We start from the raw sequence: 19,964 nt of genomic DNA on the forward strand, positions 1-19,964 counted from the left end.
TCAGGCAGGTCTTGCACACCAGAGGAATCCTCATCGGTCTCTTTTGAAAATAAATAACTTTTGTGTAAAGGAACAAGTCAAGACTGTTTCAGTTTCTTAACCGAGCCTTAATTTTCTCTCCAATAGCTTCACCATATTGTTTATTGTATTTTTATCAGAATTATACCTTGCTCTAAGTTAATGACTTTATAAAACAACTTAACTCTTACTTGGTCTTGTTCGCAGTCTTTCCAGTAGAAGTCGTTGTAGAATTTAAAAACTGCTGTGATAATTTGATCTGCCCGAGTGTCCTTCCCTAACCCAGTATTGATAGCTTGTGTACTGTAGGGTCCAAAGGTGGTGTTCTGCAATTTCCTCCCATAATGTTTCTTTGATCAGTTGGAAGCAAGTGTGAAAGCTTCCTCCCAGTGGGGAAGCTCAAGATCCTCTAGTTGTATGACAGATTTTGCTCTTCGAGGATCTGCAGTGTGGTGTGAAGCCAATTTTTGGCATTGCTTACCAGCTTCAAATATGTGAGTTTGGGTGGCTTGGCAGGTTTTATGTTCCTCGGTCTTCTGTCGTAGGCTGGCGGGTGCTCGGTTCTCCCGTCCAATAAAACTGCTGTGTTTTGTAAATGGTGGACTGTTTGGATCATTTTGTAGATGATCCTGGTTCCTTGTTGGAAGGTATCCTGTCTGTTTGACATGTTTGTTGTGTAGGCAGTGTGGAGGGTGACCGTACGGTTGCGTGCGTTGTCAACTCTGGATTGATCCATACTTACCATTTAAATGCCTACAGCTTCTTTGACATCGTTAGGTTTCCACTGTTAGGCAGCTTTACCTCTGTAGAATCTGTGGCTCCATAGGAAGACAATCTTGCCTTTCTGTGTGTCGCTATGTTTCTGCCTGGGTCTTCTTCAGGCATTGTTCTGGGACACTGTGTCCATGCTGGCCTGTTTTTATCCTGTTTTGTAAGGGGCAGTGTGTTGTAGTTGTAGGGGGCTAGTTTGTATCCTATGGTCTGTGCTCCTTCTGTACGTTTCTGTATGAGTAGGTGCAGTTTCAGTTGGTGAATGAGTTTCTGCTTTCCCTGGTGGGGATTATGCATGGACCATTAACATCTCAATAGGCAATCAGGGTCTTTTGTTTTCCTCCCTAGTAGGACTGTGCAAGCTGTGCGAGTTTCCATAGCTGATTGGTTTCAGTTATTCGTCTGTTTGTTGCGTGTTAGTATGGTGAAGAGTTCCAGTCCCTGTAGGATCTGGCTAGTTAGGAGAGGGGAACAAAGCTCCTTCTCCCAGATTTTATCCGAGAGGGGACCATCTGGCACAAGGTGAGCACTCTCTTCCAACGACTAAAACCCTCCCGGTTTTTCTGATGTTCAGGTCTTGTGTAAAGAAGTCTTTTGATCCACTCCCTTTCCTTTTTCTTTGTTTCTATCTCTGTCCAGTTGGGGTTGCTTTCCAGTCCCGTGGTTCCTGATGTACATGTGTTGTGTCAGCTGGGTTCGGATGGAGTTACCCGTTCCCCCCACATAGGTCACCCCGCACTTTTTGCACTGGATGCTGTAGATGGCGTTATTGATGTTTTCTGAGAGTGCCCTTTGCAACTGGAAGATTTCTTTAGTTTCTTTGTTTTGGATCATTGTTTTCTGTTATGAAATGTTTGGCTCTTGGTGTATATGATCTGTTGTGTACAGGTTTTAGCTTGCTTTGGACTAATTAATGCTGAAGGTTTTTGTTTTTTTCTGTGTGCAGATATGATTTTGTGCTCCCTTAGTATGTTTGTGTTTTCTAATATCATGGTTTTTGGTTGGTTTTTATGCTGAGTTGAGAATATGATGTGTTGAGGGGTATTTTTCTGTCATCTGGAGTTTTTCTATTTAGAAATGTTTGTGCCACATTTTTGAGGAACCTTTGTGTGTATCTTCTCTGGCATAAAGCTGGGAAGAGTGTGTATTTGGCTTCCTCAAAGTCTTGTTGTTGTGTACAGATTTTGTGGAAGTGTAGGAGTTGTGATTTTACCAGTCCTTTTAAAGTATGTTTTGGGTGGAAGCTATCCTTGTGCAGTAAGCCGTGTGAATGTGTCTTTGAAAAATACCTTGATGTCCAGTTTGTCTGTGTTGTTGAAGGAAGAAACCTTGTATGTGGTGGTGTCTAGGAAGTCTATCAGGCTACCATGCTTGGTGTATTTGAGTTTAATGGACCTGTGGTGTGTGTTGAGGGTGTTAATGATTTCTTGTAAGGCTTGATATGTGCTGCCTATATGTTTATTTTTTATATCTTTGCCCTGGGATGGACTGATGACCTTTCCAGGGTGTAGCCTCCCATGTGTCTATTTCTTGCCACGTTTTAAAGTGGAGTTACAATCTTACTATTTTTACAGTTTTAAATTGACATTTACAAATGTATATTGAAGCAGCTACCCACCTGAACTAAACTATGTCAGCATGTGTAGTCTGCAAAGGAACAAGTAATAGGTTTATTCCATACTGAAAAGAGAAGAGAGAAAACTCAATGTTTCGGCTGTGAAGCCTTCTTCAGGTGTGAGAAAGACAGGGCAGATTACAAAGATTAAATAGCACAGAAGAACAAAAGCTGGGAGAGGGGAGGAGGCAGGAGCAGCAGAGAGGCCACACAGGAAGTGCAAAATGGAGAGAGGTGAAGAAAGGTGTGAAGTCAAAACCTGCAAGAGAATAGAGAAGATTACATTAAAATAAGTCAGTCATTGAGAGATCCTGGCTATTTGAGGTGAAAAGAAAAACTATGGGCTTGGAGAAATCTTTAACCTTCCCAGCCCTAATATGTTCTCTGAAGCATTCTCCTAGTCTCCTTTCGGTTTCCCAAATGTAGATAGCTGGGCATTTTTTGCAAGAGATACAGTAAATGAGATACAGGATGTTGTCAGGGTTATCTGGAATTGTCCTGTGATGCCCCGAATGTCGTTAGATATGTATTTGCCAGTGATGCAGCGAGTGCTATTGCAGGGGAAGGTGCTGAGTGTGAGGGAGCTGTGAACAAGAAGCTTATGTGGTGGTCAGCGATAAGAGATGATTGGGCGGTCGGAAAAAAGAGTACCAATGGAGGGATCGTCCTGTAAAATGTAGTCATTGTTAATGATGGTCCTGGGGATAGAAATTGGGTTAGGGTGGTAGGGAAGCACCGAGGGAATGCAGTTGTGAGACTGGGAGTTCCTGATTGAGTTGATGATCCGAGGGCTGTTTTTGGCCCGGGAGTAGAATAAAGCGACACCTTTCATCAAACATTTTGACAGGTACCACGCCCCCTTTTTCAGCCAATGGGAGGCCGCCATGGGCAGATGTCCTGCCCCCTTATCGGCCAATGGTGCAATGTTATGGGCGGATGTCCCGCCCCCTCGAGAGCCAATGGTGTGTCATAATGAGTGTTGTTGTCCCGCCTTCCACCCCTAGCAGCCCCAGGCCTCAGGGTCCAAATGCCCACCACCGCATCCCCTTCGATTTATAAATAAGTGTGTGAAAGAGCGTATTAGCAACGAGGGATGGAAGGTGATCATGTCTGCTGCAGGTTTGAATGCAATCTATTATAACCCTAGGGAATCGGCGGTGTGGGAAGTCTGGTGAGTGCCGCGAGTTTCTGGGATGTGAGCGCACGCACGCACGCACACACGCACACTGACTGACTGACTGACTGAGTAAAGTGTCACAGAAAGAACTCGCAGGACAAATAGCATGTGAAATGTGAACCACTTTATTTCATCAGTAGGTTTTAAATTACAGAAACATCCCAGTATACACTTTTAAACTTTTCACACACATTACAGACTACTGCTTGCAATCGCCAATTAAATGTTGGTGCAGAAAATTAGTTGTAGCTATCGCCCCAACATTGTTCAGAAACTCAGCAGCATCTGAAAAAGCATTCATAACGCCCTTTCTCTCGCCATTTCTATAGCCGTGAACACCGAACTGGGCGACCCTAACAGAGCAAATAAATTAGCCTGAGTGATCAGAGGGACGGTGTTACCACAGGTTCTATGTAAAATACGTTGTAGTTTTGGAATACACACCGCTGAATCCGCCAGGCTTCAGTTTCTGATCTGAAAACATCAGAATCGCAGTAATTTCACTCATGTTCTTTACATGCACATCTATCTCTTTAACAAATTCAAGGACATTAGCATTCAGTTAATTGATTTTTATTTCAAGCTTTGCAGAAAGAAGAGTGTAAAGCACTTTTTGTAAGAATTCTTACATATACATTCGAAATTTTTCATTCTTCTCACGATGGCACACCTGTGTCTGTAAAACAGAGTGAAAGCTCTATTCACATTGCGAGTATTTCACAGCCCTGGTTTTACATAGATCTTTTTTCTTTTCTGTAAAAATAAGTATAAATAAGTATAAAATAAGTTTTGCAACGCACCAAAAGTCACGTGTAGTATTTTTCCATCTACCTTTACAAGTAAGGAGCGTACATACTCATATGGCGAGCGGTCGTCAATTATTTTTCTCAGCAAGTGCTTTATACTCCGCTCAGTATCATCTGTAAAAGTATAGGCACCCAGGCCACTGGCGATGTACAGAACAGCCGATAAAATTCGGGCTAAACTGAGACACTTATAAATTTCTAATGCGGCAAACAACACATCTTTGTACTGTAACATGACCAGGGGAAGGGTCATTCATAACAGGTATTTTCGGAATGACCTACTTAAAATACTAGATATGGACCTTAGCAAAATGGCTGCCAAAAAGAATCAGCTGACCGGTACATGGAAAGGGTCTACCCTGAGAAACAATGAGACACAGCTGAGCCGCATCAGGAACCAAAATATAAGTGCCCCGGAGGCAGTGAACAGGGCGGAAGCCGATAAGGTGAATGCGGTTTGGAGGAAAAGAGAGGAAAGAGGTGTATGTTAAAGATCGGGCTAAAGAATAACGGACTACTGAAAGGAGAAAAGGTTTATGGTTTTTGGATTACGGACACTGGATAAGGATACATCGCGGATTGGCTTTATTACGGACTTTTGGAACTCGGATAGGATCAGGATTAAGGGAACGGATTACGGACTGTATTTGGAAGATAGTTGGAGGAAGAAAAGCCACGAAACTCAGGAAAGAAAAGTGTGGTGTGAGTACTACTTTCATTTACATAAACTTTCCCCCGGAGACACCACAGTACCCATCCGCGCACCCGACAACTAGGCATGTGTGACCCCGTTGACCTGGATGATTAATCAAACGGGCCGCGCATTCGTCAACCACAACCCCCTTTAAACAATGGTTGAAGGTGCAACATACCACCGACTTTACAATCTGATCCATAGCATCGGGCTCATTAGAGCCATCGTTAGCTAAACTAGGTTGAACATCATCATTAACCACATTTTGGCGAACACACATGAACAGACACGAAACATTCAAGCTTGATGGTAGTTTGAAGATTGATGCGTCGACCTCTTCGTTATTCTATTAAAGGAAAAAAGAAAAGGAAGGCTTAACAAAATAAATAGGCATGCTTTTTACCTAAAATATTTACAATTGTAATGCCTCTTTTGTGTTAGTTTTTCGTTTGCTTCGAACTTGCTGTGGTTTAATATTTACCATTTGTAGCAACTCTTCATGAGTTCACATGACAGCCACTGTCACACACCACTGAGTGCTGGGTCAGCTTTTGCTAAAAAGAAGACAAAGTGTTGAAAACGAAATACGCTAAACGCAGATTGAAACGACAATTCCACTATCAGAAAAAATATTTTAGCAACCTACTTCTTCAGTTTGCATAGCAGAGGAATCCGATGATTCACTACTCAAAGAAGCCATCTTCGCAGCAGTCAATATCGGGGCCTGACAGCTCAGGTGTCACACTTCAAAACCGGCAAGTCGGCTAATTTAAGCATAAACTCCACATTTGTAACCATGCCTACATAGCTCAAGACATTTTTCAAATGGTTGTGATGTTTTAGAACGCCCCACCATATCCCTCCGCCCCAAAATCACACGTGTTTTATCGAGAGTGAAAAGTAATCACTTTGAATTAAAATATGTAAGCTTATTTCAATGACAAATTCTCAACAACTTTTCAAAAGTTTGAAATGATTTTCCACGTACCGTGAACGTAAAGTCTTTAAACCTTAAAAATATTAACATGCAACCCAAGCCTCAAATGATGTGTTTCTCTAGAAAAGAAATTACATTGAATCAAAAAATGTAAAACTTATTTTATCTTTTGAGAAGAGCGTTGTAGGGCAGGTTTTTATATTTTAGTGGATAGGTCATAAAAGTGTTAAAATAATTGAATAAGACACATTTAGCAGCGATAAATTATAAGCACAAGCAAAAATTGATATTTATAACGCTTATAGATTTTAACAATATAACAGACTTTACTAAAATGTTTACTTATTTAATAAATTAAAAATTAAATATTACATCAGAACATGTCCACACCCAGGCACCTGCCGTTAAAGGTTATGGGATGTAGAGATACAGTATATAAGGTTCATGATGAGAATAAAAAACGCTCACGCTAATACACAAGCACCTGTGTCTCGCCAAAGCTGACAAATAAACAGACGGACAAGCCGCACTGCACGTGTGAACAGGGGAATGAGCGAGCGAGCGGGGATAGGGCGCCTCCTGCGCTTAAAAGCTTACAGCACCTGGTATTCCCAGGCGGTCTCCCATCCAAGTACTAACCAGGCCCGTCCCTGTTTAGCTTCCGAGATCAGACGAGATCAGGCGTGCTCAAGGGGGTGTGGCCGTAAGCGAGTGCAAGGCTCGCTGGCACCCTTCTTATAGAGAGGACAGCTCCGTCACCTCTTTTACGACGCTGCTTTATTTCCCTTGCGTTTTTCTCTTCTTCCCACGTTCTCTCTCTTCACTGCCTTCGTCCCCGCTCTATTTCACTTCAGCCTTTCACTCTTGCTTCCTTCCAATGAGGACGGAGCTGCGGGAGAAAGGGCGCTATAGAGGATCGCTGTGGAGAGCTGCTGCTGTGCTTTGACATCTGAGCTCTGTGGAAAACGATCTCAATACAATTCTGAAAAACGCGACTCCCCGAACGCCAGCCGAACAAGTCTCCACAGCCGAAGCGCTGTGTCTCTTTTCAGCTGGCGATAAACCTTTCCTCGATCCTTTGCGGACTTGTAAAACTGTTCACGATCAGAATAAAAAACGCTCACGCTAATACACAAGCACCCGTGTCTCGCCAAAGCTGACAAATAAACAGACGGACAAGCCGCACTGCACGTGTGAACAGGGGAATGAGCGAGCGAGCGGGGATAGGGCGCCTCCTGCGCTTAAAAGCTTACAGCACCTGGTATTCCCAGGCGGTCTCCCATCCAAGTACTAACCAGGCCCATCCCTGTTTAGCTTCCGAGATCAGACGAGATCAGGCGTGCTCAAGGGGGTGTGGCCGTAAGCGAGTGCAAAGCTCGCTGGCACCCTTCTTATAGAGAGGACAGCTCCGTCACCTCTTTTACGACGCTGCTTTATTTCCCTTGCGTTTTTCTCTTCTTCCCACGTTCTCTCTCTTCACTGCCTTCGTCCCCGCTCTATTTTACTTCAGCCTTTCACTCTTGCTTCCTTCCAATGAGGACGGAGCTGCGGGAGAAAGGGCGCTATAGAGCATCGCTGTGGAGAGCTGCTGCTGTGCTTTGACATCTGAGCTCTATGGAAAACGATCTCAATACAATTCTGAAAAACGCGACTCCCCGAACGCCAGCCGAACAAGTCTCCACAGCCGAAGCGCTGTGTCTCTTTTCAGCTGGCGATAAACCTTTCCTCGATCCTTTGCGGACTTGTAAAACTGTTCACGATCAGAATAAAAAACGCTCACGCTAATACACAAGCACCCGTGTCTCGCCAAAGCTGACAAATAAACAGATGGACAAGCCGCACTGCACGTGTGAACAGGGGAATGAGCGAGCGAGCGGGGATAGGGCGCCTCCTGCGCTTAAAAGCTTACAGCACCTGGTATTCCCAGGCCCTCTCCAATCCAAGTACTAACCAGGCCCATCCCTGTTTAGCTTCCAAGATCAGACGAGATCAGGCGTGCTCAAGGGGGTGTGGCCGTAAGCGAGTGCAAGGCTCGCTGGCACCCTTCTTATAGAGAGGACAGCTCCGTGACCTCTTTTACGACGCTGCTTTATTTCCCTTGCGTTTTTCTCTTCTTCCCACGTTCTCTCTCTTCACTGCCTTCGTCCCTGCTCTATTTCACTTCAGCCTTTCACTCTTGCTTCCTTCCAATGAGGACGGAGCTGCGGGAGAAAGGGCGCTATAGAGGATCGCTGTGGAGAGCTGCTGCTGTGCTTTGACATCTGAGCTCTGTGGAAAACGATCTCAATACAATTCTGAAAAACGGGACTCCCCGAACGCCAGCCGAACAAGTCTCCACAGCCGAAGCGCTGTGTCTCTTTTCAGCTGGCGATAAACCTTTCCTCGATCCTTTGCGGACTTGTAAAACTGTTCACGATCAGAATAAAAAACGCTCACGCTAATACACAAGCACCCGTGTCTCGCCAAAGCTGACAAATAAACAGACGGACAAGCCGCACTGCACGTGTGAACAGGGGAATGAGCGAGCGAGCAGGGATAGGGCGCCTCCTGCGCTTAAAAGCTTACAGCACCTGGTATTCCCAGGCGGTCTCCCATCCAAGTACTAACCAGGCCCGTCCCTGTTTAGCTTCCGAGATCAGACGAGATCAGGCGTGCTCAAGGGGGTGTGGCCGTAAGCGAGTGCAAGGCTCGCTGGAACCCTTCTTATAGAGAGGACAGTTCCGTCACCTCTTTTACGACGCTGCTTTATTTCCCTTGCGTTTTTCTCTTCTTCCCACGTTCTCTCTCTTCACTGCCTTCGTCCCCGCTCTATTTCACTTCAGCCTTTCACTTGTAGCGGCAATGGTTGTTAATAAGACAGAATTAAGTGTTGCTGTGCTTTTTCTAATGAGGCCCCATCTCTCTGTTCATCTCTGTGGTGCAGCCACAGAGAAACTATTCATGCAGGCTGATTTAAAGATGTTTTCTTTTGATAAGGGACAGCTCCCAAATGGGGATGTACTTAGCTAAGCCTAGCTATCATGATCAATGGTCATCCATTGGCGCCTATCTGTCTAGGGTGTGCCAGATGGACATCTGGACTGCATTCCTAAGTGTCAGGAGTAAGTGACTCACATCTCACCTTGATCAACCAATCAGGGACTGGTAGGGCCGAGTAACCCACGTGGGACTCTGATGCCCATGGAACTTTCAGCCAATGAACGAGCTGAAGTTCCTCCAGGTAAAAACAGGCAACACAGAGGGCCTGAGAGACTATTTCCTGGACTTTTCTAAAGGGAATTCAAAGGAGAATTCCAGGGCAGGACGGCCCAGGAGCAAAAGGCTCCCAAGGGCAGGACATTCTCGCAGTGCGCCTCCTGACCATCCTGAGACTCAGCCCGGACAACCACGGAACGGCCAGTGTGTCCGAGTGCCAGAACTTTCCTTTGTTCTAAGAGTCTAGAGCGGAGGTTGCCAGAGAGTAAGCAGAGGATCCACCTGAGGTAAGCACCAGCAGCAAGCCTTGTGAACAGATCGGAACTGTGGACAGCTGAATCACTATTCAGAACTAGCGCTTCATCAGGAATGAACCGGTCCTCTTCCTGACTTGCTGGGACCCACAGTCATCTTTTCTCCTGTGCACAAACTTTGCTAGTTAAAGCCAACACTAACTAGCCGGTCAGTGAGCATCTGCAGCACAGCACAGCCTGGCACGGAGCCAGAGAGCCCGCAGGAGATCTGAATCCCCAGAGATTGGATGAGTATTCAACTTCAATGCATTACTGCTCGAGAATTCAATTGTTATCCCAACCAGTTGATATCAATTTAATTCCTAAGAGTTATGTACTTGTTTTGAGTATCTAATGTAGAAGTTATAACCAAGTTCATTTACGAAACGGTCTCAATGAATGATATACTGAACGTATGTCCTCTTGATATATGTAACTCTTCGTAACTGACTGAATATATACCTTTTGTATTCTGATAACCCTCTCGATAAGATCTGTTAGGTTTACATGCATATTCTATGTATTAATAAATGTATGCTCGTGTATTAGTACCTGTGTGTGTGCGTTGTTTGAGTTATATCGCATGGTTGGATTCTAAAGCCATCAAAAGAATCAACTTTGTAATTTATGGCTACAATTAATAATTGTCCCCGTAAATGCCCAAAACCTACAGAACTGGTGCCTCGTGAGAGCACACTACACTGTGAAGGGGTAGAAGTTTGTGACTTCCAGGTGTTTCCAGAAGGGAGAGGTGGTGTGTGATTACAATGGCAAGGTCATCACAAAGACAACTGCTGAAGCTCACAGATGACAGAGAGAGACATGAGATGTCTTTTCTTTTCAGATGAACCTGCACAAAAACTGTGCATTGATGCTCGTGAAAAACACTGAGCCTGCCTCCCGGATAAGGAGGCAAATCGGAAGATGGATAAATCAATCAAAGAGAAAAGACAATGTAAGGGCTGTAAGAAAGTCATTTATAATCAACGAACAGTCTGTCATAATTCTGTCTGTGACAAAAAGGGACATTGTTGAGGGGAGAAGAGCTCCTCTGTGATTACAGCATTTCCAGGAAATAATTTCAAGGTGAAGGACAAGCTCTGGAGTGGTTGGTTCACTGACCATTTCCAAAAAAGAAACTAAGTAAGTATATTAAAGTGCATATTTTGAAGATATTCATTTTCTTGTATCTTGGAATTAATGTAAAAATTATATTCGTGTTAATGTCTTGAAAATAGCATTTCTCATTCTCATCAGCAAGGATATAAGAAAAGATGGAAAGATGGCGACGGTTTACAGAAACCTCTCTCGTTGTGTGTCTGTTTTAATGTTTATTTATACGTTAATACTCTTGTTTTGTGTTGGACGCTCAATGTCTGTCATTACTTATGATAGACAAACGCTTTTAAACCTGAGGACAGACTCCTTAATGTCATCAAACAACTTTTTTCACGTACCGGACCCCACCTGCTGGATCGGACAAAGATGCGGCAAACAACAACAACAGGTGGGCAGACGCCGGGGGAGACGAGGCGGCGTACTAGCGCGACCACGAAGGCGTCCGCACAGACCACCGCTGCCGTCTATTTTGTTAGCTAATGTTCAGTCACTGGACAAAAAGATAGATGAGCTACATTGTCGGATCAATGCGGAAAGGGACCTGAGGGACTGCTGTGTTTATGCCTTCACGGAAACCTGGCTGAATGCATGCGTCACGGACACCGCCATCCAGCCAAAGGGGTTCACCATTTACCGCATGGACAGAAACCACCAAGCAACCGGCAAACACAAAGGAGGAGGCGTCTGCTTCCTGGTCAACAGCAAGTGGTGCACCGACGTGAAGGTAATCTCTAAATCCTGCTCGCCGAATCTAGAACACCTGACCATAAAATGTCGACCCTTTTATTTGCCGAGGGAGTTTTCCGCCACTATCATCACAACCGTTTACATTCAACCTCAAGCCTGCGTGGAAGCAGCACATAGCGAACTCCACGACATTATCAACAAGCACGAAAACTCCCACCCAGAAGCCGTCTCAATTGTAGTTGGCGACTTCAACCACTGCACTCTGAGGAAAGTACTGCAAAAATACATTCAGCATGTCACAGTACCGACAAGAGGAGACAATATTTTGGATCACTGCTACACAACAATAAAAGGAGCATACAAAGCGCTTCCCAAACCGAGTTTCGGTAAGTCGGACCACATCGCTCTCCTGTTGCTTCCTGAGTACAAACAGAAGCTGAAGACCTCCCCCATTGCGAACAGGTCAGTGCGTTGTTGGTCTGAGGAGGCGGAAAGCAAGTTAATAGACTGCTTTGATAGTACAGACTGGGACGCATTCAGAGCTCCCGACACAGATTTAAATGAGTATACGGACGCGGTCACCAGCTATATTAAATACTGCACCGACATTTGTGTACCAGAAATGAAAATTAGGTCATTTCCCAATCAGAAACCGTGGTTCAACAACGACATTCGCAATAAAATAAAAGATAGATCCATCGCGTTCAAATCGGGGGACAAAGAGCTGTACAAGAAATCACGGTATGCATTAGAGGAAGCCATAAAACGCGCCAAACAGAGCTACAGAGTGCGGCTTGAAACGCAGTGCGCTGACACCCGGAGGCTGTGGCAGGGATTACAGTCAATCGCAGGCTACAAGGGCTGCAGCCAGGAGATTGACACGAACAAGGCATCCCTGCCTGACAAGCTGAACCATTTCTATGCCCGCTTTGATGCTCTGAACATGGGCAATGCTGAGAAGACCCCAAGTGTGCAGGGCGAGTTTGTTCTGAAACTCTCAGAGCAGGACGTGCAGAAGACTCTGAGCAGGGTGAAAATCCGTAAGGCTGCAGGGCCTGATGGGATACCACCTCGAGTCCTAAGGACATGTGCAGCCCAGCTGACCACAGTGCTTACGGACATCTTTAACTCCTCCCTGTCACAGTCCATGGTCCCCACCTGCTTCAAAAAAACCACTATTGTTCCAACCCCCAAAAAGGCAAAAGTGACATGCCTGAATGATTACCGCCCAGTAGCATTAACATCTGTGGTGATGAAATGCCTGGAGAAGCTGGTGAGTCCCTGGACCCCTTGCAGTTCGCCTACCAGAACAACAGATCAGTGGATGATGCTGTCTCCCTGGCTCTGCATACAGCCTTGGAACACCTGGACACTAAGAACTCGTATGTGAGAATGCTGTTTGTGGACTACAGTTCAGCATTCAATTCCATCATACCCAGTCAACTGGTGACAAAGCTCAGGGGATTAGGTCTGTGCAACTCTGTCTGCAACTGGCTGCTGGACTTTCTTATCGAGAGACCACAGGTGGTGCGGATAGGCAATAAAACATCAACACCACTCACCCTGAGCACTGGAACCCCACAAGGCTGCTGTCTGAGTCCAAGGTTGTACTCCCTATTTACTCACGACTGCACAGCAAGACACAGCAACAACCGCATCATTTAGTTTGCCGATGACACCACTATAATAGGACTGATCAGTGATGATGACGAGTCCACTTACATGGATGAAGTTGTACAGCTGCTTAGGTGGTGTCATAGCAATAACCTGGACTTGAACATAAAGAAAACGAAAGAGCTAATAGTGGACTTTCGGAGACACAGGCCATACACTCACAGCCCACTCAGTATTGATGGAATGGAAGTGGAAACAGTCACCAGCTTTAGGTTTTTAGGAATTCACATCTCTAAAGATCTAACCTGGACTGTGAACACTGACTCTATCATGAAGAAGGCTCAGCAGCGCCTTTATTTCTTGAGGTGCCTCAAGCGATGGGGGATGCCAATACATGTGTTGGTGAACTTCTACCGCTGCACCATCGAGAGCGTCCTCACCAACGGGATCACCGTGTGGTATGGCAACACCTCTTCGCGAGAAAGAAAGGCACTGCAGAGAATGGTCAATATGGCCCAGAAGATCATCGGCTGCGGTCTCACCGAGATTAAACAGCTCTATGAGGACCGCTGCCGTGGTAGAATTCTGGCCATCACAGAGGACAGTCACCACCCCGGGCAGGAGCTCTTCACCCCACTGCCCTCAGGCAAGAGATATAAGAGCATACGGACACTTACCACTAGATTCTTCAATAGCTTCTATCCACAAGCAGTGAGACTGGCGAACACATTTAGCCATCCCCCTCGGACCTCACCTACACCATCACCATCTACCTCTTTATGATTTCTTATCTATTGCACATCTCCAGTCATTGTTTACACGTCTGTATTGTTTACATTCAAACTGTCTACATGTTTACTTGCACATTGTCTATTGTTTGTACATTGTCTTGATGCACTGTTTGCACTTTGTCTTGTTTTTTACACTTGTTTTACAATCGAGAGACTTTCTGTGAGTAAGAATTCCATTGTACCAGTACCGGTTACATATGGCAATAAAGTTCAAGTTCATAAGGAAGGGATATGGATCTTGCAACTTCTTAAAAGTTGTAAAAGTGATTACCATATTGCCAGTGGTTTATATTTAAAACCTAAAGATTTTAAATTGAATCTTTCTTAAACAAAGGACATTTTTCACAGGAACAGCAGCCTAAATCAGTCGATGACTGTAAATATGACAAGCTTGTGATAAATTGTAAAGTGCAAAACAAAGTTGTATTGTTTTGGTTTTGTCTTCAACATCATATTAATAGGCATGTTATTTTTAGAGCAGCTGCCTGCCATTCACCACCAGCCAAGATGCCACGAGGTACATGAAATGACCCAGAAGTACTTAATGATACAGAAATATGGGGGGAAAAAAAAGAAGACAAGAAATATCCATTAACACGTGCATCTAGAAGCCAGAAGACGGGTGATGATCAGCATTTCAAAAGCAGACACTGGAGGTTGAATTCAAGTTTTAACAGTGATTGTCTATGTTTGGCTTCAACACAAATCATATTAATATGCTCACATTATTCATTTGTACAAAGTCCCCAATATTCATTACAGGCGACGTTCCCAGGAGTACACACGACCCAGCCAGAACGTGGCTAGCTGACGTGCAGTGGACCTCAGGGAAAGAACTCTTGCCCACACGGATGTCTCTGCTCTGAAAACCACTGGATAAAGGTATATGGCGGTCTGTTCTCAGCTGTTGATTTTGTGAAAAATATTGAATATGAAAGATTGAAGTGTCACTATTCAATGAAGTTCAGACATAAGTATTATGTTGAGAAGCTAGATCTGTTCTACTAATAGCTTTAGTACCTTAATATTGTACTGTTTGCTCTGGTTTTCAGACATCAGTCCAAGATCATTGGTGGGTTAATTGATTTCTGGTAAGATTGGCCCCACGTGTGAGTGTGTGTTTACATTTCTATCTGGCATCCTCAAAAGATGGTTTTGTTTCCTTTTCTTAATTGCTCTTGATTACTAGAGTTTATTTGGCATGATACATTTGTGATAAATGCTTTTTCTTTGTGAACATGTCTTATTTTAATCTACATAATGTCAATGAGTTAGTACCTTAAAGAACAAGCAGTAAAAGAAATGACATTTCAGGTTTATTAGCTAAAGTTTTTATAAGTGAACTGAGATTCCTTTACAGTGCAGAGACCCATCTTTAATATGCTGTGTGTGCTCATAATGGACTTGAAATTTGTTTTTGTTACAATGTAAAGATATAATAAATAGATAATATACTCTATTTATCAAGACTTGACTATTTTAATTCCATACTTCCATTGACTGCTTTGGAATGCATTCCTTACAATTTTCCTAAATAATCATTGTCTCACAGTGTAGACCTGGGTGACATAACAGGGGTCAGGGCTGTGTTGACTGGAGGTTTGTGTAGACTGGCCATTGTCTATGTGAGACTGTGGGATCACTAGGGGTCCCCCCCCCCCAACACCTGTAACATTGTCAAGTGGTATAATTACCCACAAAAGCTAAAGTTTCCTCCATTAAGGGGTCACTATTTGTTACATTCTGGCGGAACAAGAGACAAGATAAACCTCTCACTGTCACTGACGGAGCAGTCCGGGACACTCTATGCTAGATTGGACTATTGTCTTTGGAAGATGGGGTCACAGGTGATGAAATAGACCACAGTGGCAGTCCTGCCTAGCTGTTATATCACTGACAGACTCACCCACACATTGAGAAGAGAGCACTGGTTTCTGTGCAGAAAGCAGAACAACTCACTTTAACTGGTCAATTAGGTCTAATGAGTTTTATTGCCCTTGACATCTAACTTACTCCAGCCCCCCTTGTGGAAACAACCCCTAATTACTGTTCATGAGCTCCTGGCCACACTTGTTCCCAGTGGAACCAACCTGGAGCAGCAGAACAGAGGTTTTTGTTTCTTTAAGTTGTCTGCTGTTGTAAAACAAGTCATCCCTTAGGAATAAAAACTCTCCCTCTAGTCTGGTTGCTATCTCCTTTATTTGCCCCATATTCCCAGGGCAAAGCAGCTGAGTGATCAAAAGCTGAACTGCAAGGAGCTGAATTTCACACTGGGTTACAACAGACCCTGGTGGGAGAATGGGCAGGAGAGGGCCGGTTGTGCTCCTGAACTAGTCCCCTCCTCTCCTACTCTCGTATTTGCATCACAGTCTATAAACTCCAGCCCTATTGCTTTTCTTCCAGTTCATTTTTTTTAATACAGCTCGTAAATTATGTATACTCTTGTGAAGTATCAAGAAAGCACTCTTATCTTTATTTCACGTACAGTATACAGGAGACTGCTTGATAAAAAATAAATAAAAGCGCTATTCCCGACGGTCTTGCACAGTAACCACAACTCCAATAACTTTAACTAGAGGAAGAAATCCATCTTCTGCTCAAAAGGAAAAAAAAACATTGAAATCATAAATCTCCAACACTGGCTGAAGACTCTGTGTATCCGTGCTCAGCGGTTATATAGGACAGGACTCAGCGCGCAGCAGGTGCGGCTCATTGCTCTACGCTCCCCGTGCGGAATGCGCGTCTCCTCCTTCCAGACTAGTAACACCGCTGCATACATCCCTCTTAAATCCCAGAAACACAGAAACTCCGGGGTGTTTCTGTGAGTCAGTACTGGGTTTCTCTGTTCGAGGTTACAAGCAGAAACAAAAAAAGCGCTGAAAGCAGGAAGTTATTTCTGCTCGTAGGCATAAACGTGTAAAAATAAATTTTCTGATTCCTAAAACCCTAATAAAATCCATCTAAGTCTCCCTTTCGTTCCCAATGCACATAACTGAATATAAACCAGTCAAGTTCAGGTACTTTTCTGATGTACAGTATCTGAATAGTTCTGGCGCGGCTGTTGTAACAAAGATACTTACGAACTTTTTTTTTTCCATACGAGCTCTTGCCGTTTTTAAAATTAATATTTTTTTGAATTCGCTAAATCACACGAAACACCAGCATCACTTATCGTAAGCATCTGACCAATTACATTCCTGAATGTTAAACCCATTTAGTATTTATTTTTAACTTGTTTTATTTTTTTAAAATTACACACCTGTTAACTTAGCCCGGATCGCGGTCACCGAGGACCACTCCTGTCTCCCCAGATGACACTTTTTATTTTTAAGATAAACGCGAGATAAACAACGTTTGTTTGAAACCGCTCCACAAATTTTCTCACATGCACGTATTCTCAAATATCACCACAACAAAACCATAAAGTTTGTTTCCTCAGACATGACACTATTATGCAATAAACCAATAAATTAATGAACTAGCAGAATCCCAATAAAAACACACGGCAACCCGTCAAGCACAGCATGTCAATATCATACATTTTTACCAACAAAACCGCAAAAGCAAAAAACAGCAAATATATATATATATATCCCATGTTTTTACCTTATTCTGGAGCATGATATATATCCAAAATAACCCAGACTAGTTTATCTCAAGAGCTAGAGACTAGTAAACGTTACTGATGACGTAGTAAATGTTTGAAGAACGAGCGCCAGAAATAAGGCGATTTGATTGGTAAAAACCGCTGTCATTCTTTGTATTTTCAGCCATTCAGAGCCCTTAGGGGGTGAGACTTCCTCTAGAAGCTTCAGGCTGCATTTTTAGCTGTCAATCATTGACTCAGAAGGGATAATCAATCAGTTTTTTTTATCAGTTTCTTATCAGTGCTCCTTTTTTTCACACCAGAAGGCAACTCTGAGGTTTTTTTTCATTGCATAACAGCAGATAAAGGCTCTCTAGCAGTGTCTTAAGGTTTTTATAGCAATTGCAATGGTTTTTATTCTTATTATTTTCTATATTTTATGATTTTTTATTATAGGCGTGACATTTCATTCCAGGTCCAGTCTTCACAAAACATGATGTAGAATTTTTTCTAATTGATCAATTTGTCCCAATTTTTTATCCAAGCTAGTAGCCACCTAGAACAAGGTTTTCAAATCATTCCCAGGCCCTTGACATGCATATAGTTGAAAAATCTGACCTCTGAAGACCAAAAAAAAATGTTCGCCAGCTGTTTTTTTTGTTTTTTTTTTCATATGTTTGTCTGCTGAGTGAACACATTAAGCAATATAAGAAATTTGACTATTCACACTCAAAGCCAAGGGGGTTAGCTTCAATTTAAGACCTGAACCAGGCTCCTGCTATGTTCTGCTGCAGAGATATAACAAATGTTTAAGGGGGAGGAAATTCCAGGCGGACATTGGCTAAATATGTCACTGGTAGTAAAAGGTTAAGTATTCTTGCCATTTTTAGCATATTGTAAGTGGATTTTTTGCAAACATTTTATTTTTTAAATCACATGAAACACAATCAACCCATTGTAACTTCACATTGATAATCCCTGAGCTTTATAACTGTGTATTATTTCTTTTTACCTTGTTTTAATATTTTTTTTATTATTTTTGCATTTTACAGAGCTTTTTAATATATTGTGAGCATTTTAGTGTCATTTTAAAATAGGACTATCAATGCTCCTGACTTTTAAACCTGTATTTCTTCTGACATTATTCTCTCCACCTGCAGATGAGGGAGGTATTTGATTTTAAATTTGTTGATTTGGGGGGGAAATATACATTCATTTCCTTGTATGTATCACCAGTGGGAAACTTGGCATTTTTGGATGAATTGCAATCTTTACTGCAAGGCCTTCAGACTGATATAGAAATGACTGGAGATTTAAATGACACATTTGATAAATCAGACAGGAACAGCATAACATCTAAAATGGCAGAACCCTCTAAAGTACTGAAAAATTTCCGGCACATTCATAATAAATACAATTTATTTAATTTAAAGCATAAAATTTGCTTTAAAAAGAAAACCACAATTTGTACGATATCATATTTCAATATCGACGTTCAGATGAAGAATTTGAGGATTTGAATATCAATGGAGAGTACATTGATTTTGGGACAATGTTTGCATCTGAATAATCCTCCCTCCTGGAAAGAAGGAAAAAAAAGTTTTGAGTGTCAGTCTTTGGGATCCCCCCCAAAAAACGTGCAAATTTGTTTCCGATGTATTTTGGATAAAGATATAACTCTCATAGAAGATACATTTTATCAGTTGAATGCAGTCGATACTTTCGACTTTTTATGTGATGATAGGACCTACATTTAGGGCTCAGTACTGATAACACTGCTGCTATTGATGGAGTAGAAATAAGTGATGTACTGGCAGTTTTTTTTTTCTGAGGCAAGAGGTCCTAGAACACCTCCTATAAAAATGTTAAGATTCAGATCAAGACATATTTTTCCACCTCACCTAATGCTATTGCACTAACGAGGCTGAAGTTGGCTTCTTATTCGCGAGCTGCTGCTTTGCGTTTTTCGTTCCATCTTAAATGCTGCTGCTATGATGTTATGTCGTCTTTCGCCTGAAGATGGCTCTCTACAGTCGTTTTTAAAAATACTTATCCGGATGTATTACTGTACATTTCCTCAGTAAAGGGGAATATGTAAGTAGAGACTGTCCAAATTGCATTTTTGTATGAAACACATTTCAGAAACACAACTCACAATAAAACAAACTGGCATGTTATACCACGAGTAAATAAGACAAAGGCAAAACGTAAATTCACTGGCACTTTCTGCATATTTTCCACGACCTTGCCTTCTGATCATAAAAAGTCTCAAACTCTTGCATTTTACAAGAAATTTTAATATAGCAGTTTTAAATGGGACATTTAGAACATGGCATATGAGACTATATGGTTAACTGAGGATGAGCAGAGGGTGATCGAACCTACCTCCTGGTTATAAAAATGTCTAAAAATTCTGACACAGATGTGTGAGAGACAATGGAAAAGACTATCAAAATCCTGAACTTCAGGACATTGTACTGTACCATTTTTTAAATACGACCCTCTGAACATGGCATGAGAGAAGACATTGTCAAATGGTAAATGCAATGTTTGCTATATTGCTAGGGCCCTCCCTTCTGATTTTAAAATCGTCTCATATTTCTGACATCAAGGTGTGAGACACAATATAACAGACTGTCAAAATCCTGAACTTCAGGACAT

The 19,964-nt window shown here is 42.8% G+C and overlaps 3 non-coding genes and 1 pseudogene across 3 annotated transcripts; all 4 read right to left on the reverse strand.

The window, feature by feature from the left end:
- Window positions 1–6,608: 6,608 nt before the first annotated feature.
- On the reverse strand, window positions 6,609–6,727 carry LOC148813146 (5S ribosomal RNA). Its single transcript, XR_016086285.1, has one exon. It is a non-coding gene; the product is annotated as a 5S ribosomal RNA (ribosomal RNA).
- Window positions 6,728–7,264: 537 nt separating this feature from the next.
- Window positions 7,265–7,383, reverse strand: LOC148813147 (5S ribosomal RNA). Its single transcript, XR_016086284.1, has one exon. It is a non-coding gene; the product is annotated as a 5S ribosomal RNA (ribosomal RNA).
- Window positions 7,384–7,920: 537 nt separating this feature from the next.
- LOC148813148 (5S ribosomal RNA) lies at window positions 7,921–8,039 on the reverse strand (annotated as a pseudogene).
- Window positions 8,040–8,576: 537 nt separating this feature from the next.
- Window positions 8,577–8,695, reverse strand: LOC148813149 (5S ribosomal RNA). Its single transcript, XR_016086286.1, has one exon. It is a non-coding gene; the product is annotated as a 5S ribosomal RNA (ribosomal RNA).
- Between the last annotated feature and the right edge of the window lie 11,269 nt (window positions 8,696–19,964).

Source organism: Atractosteus spatula (genome assembly GCF_055471065.1).
Source record: "Atractosteus spatula isolate fAtrSpa1 chromosome 10 unlocalized genomic scaffold, fAtrSpa1.hap1 SUPER_10_unloc_11, whole genome shotgun sequence".
Lineage (NCBI taxonomy): Eukaryota > Metazoa > Chordata > Actinopteri > Semionotiformes > Lepisosteidae > Atractosteus > Atractosteus spatula.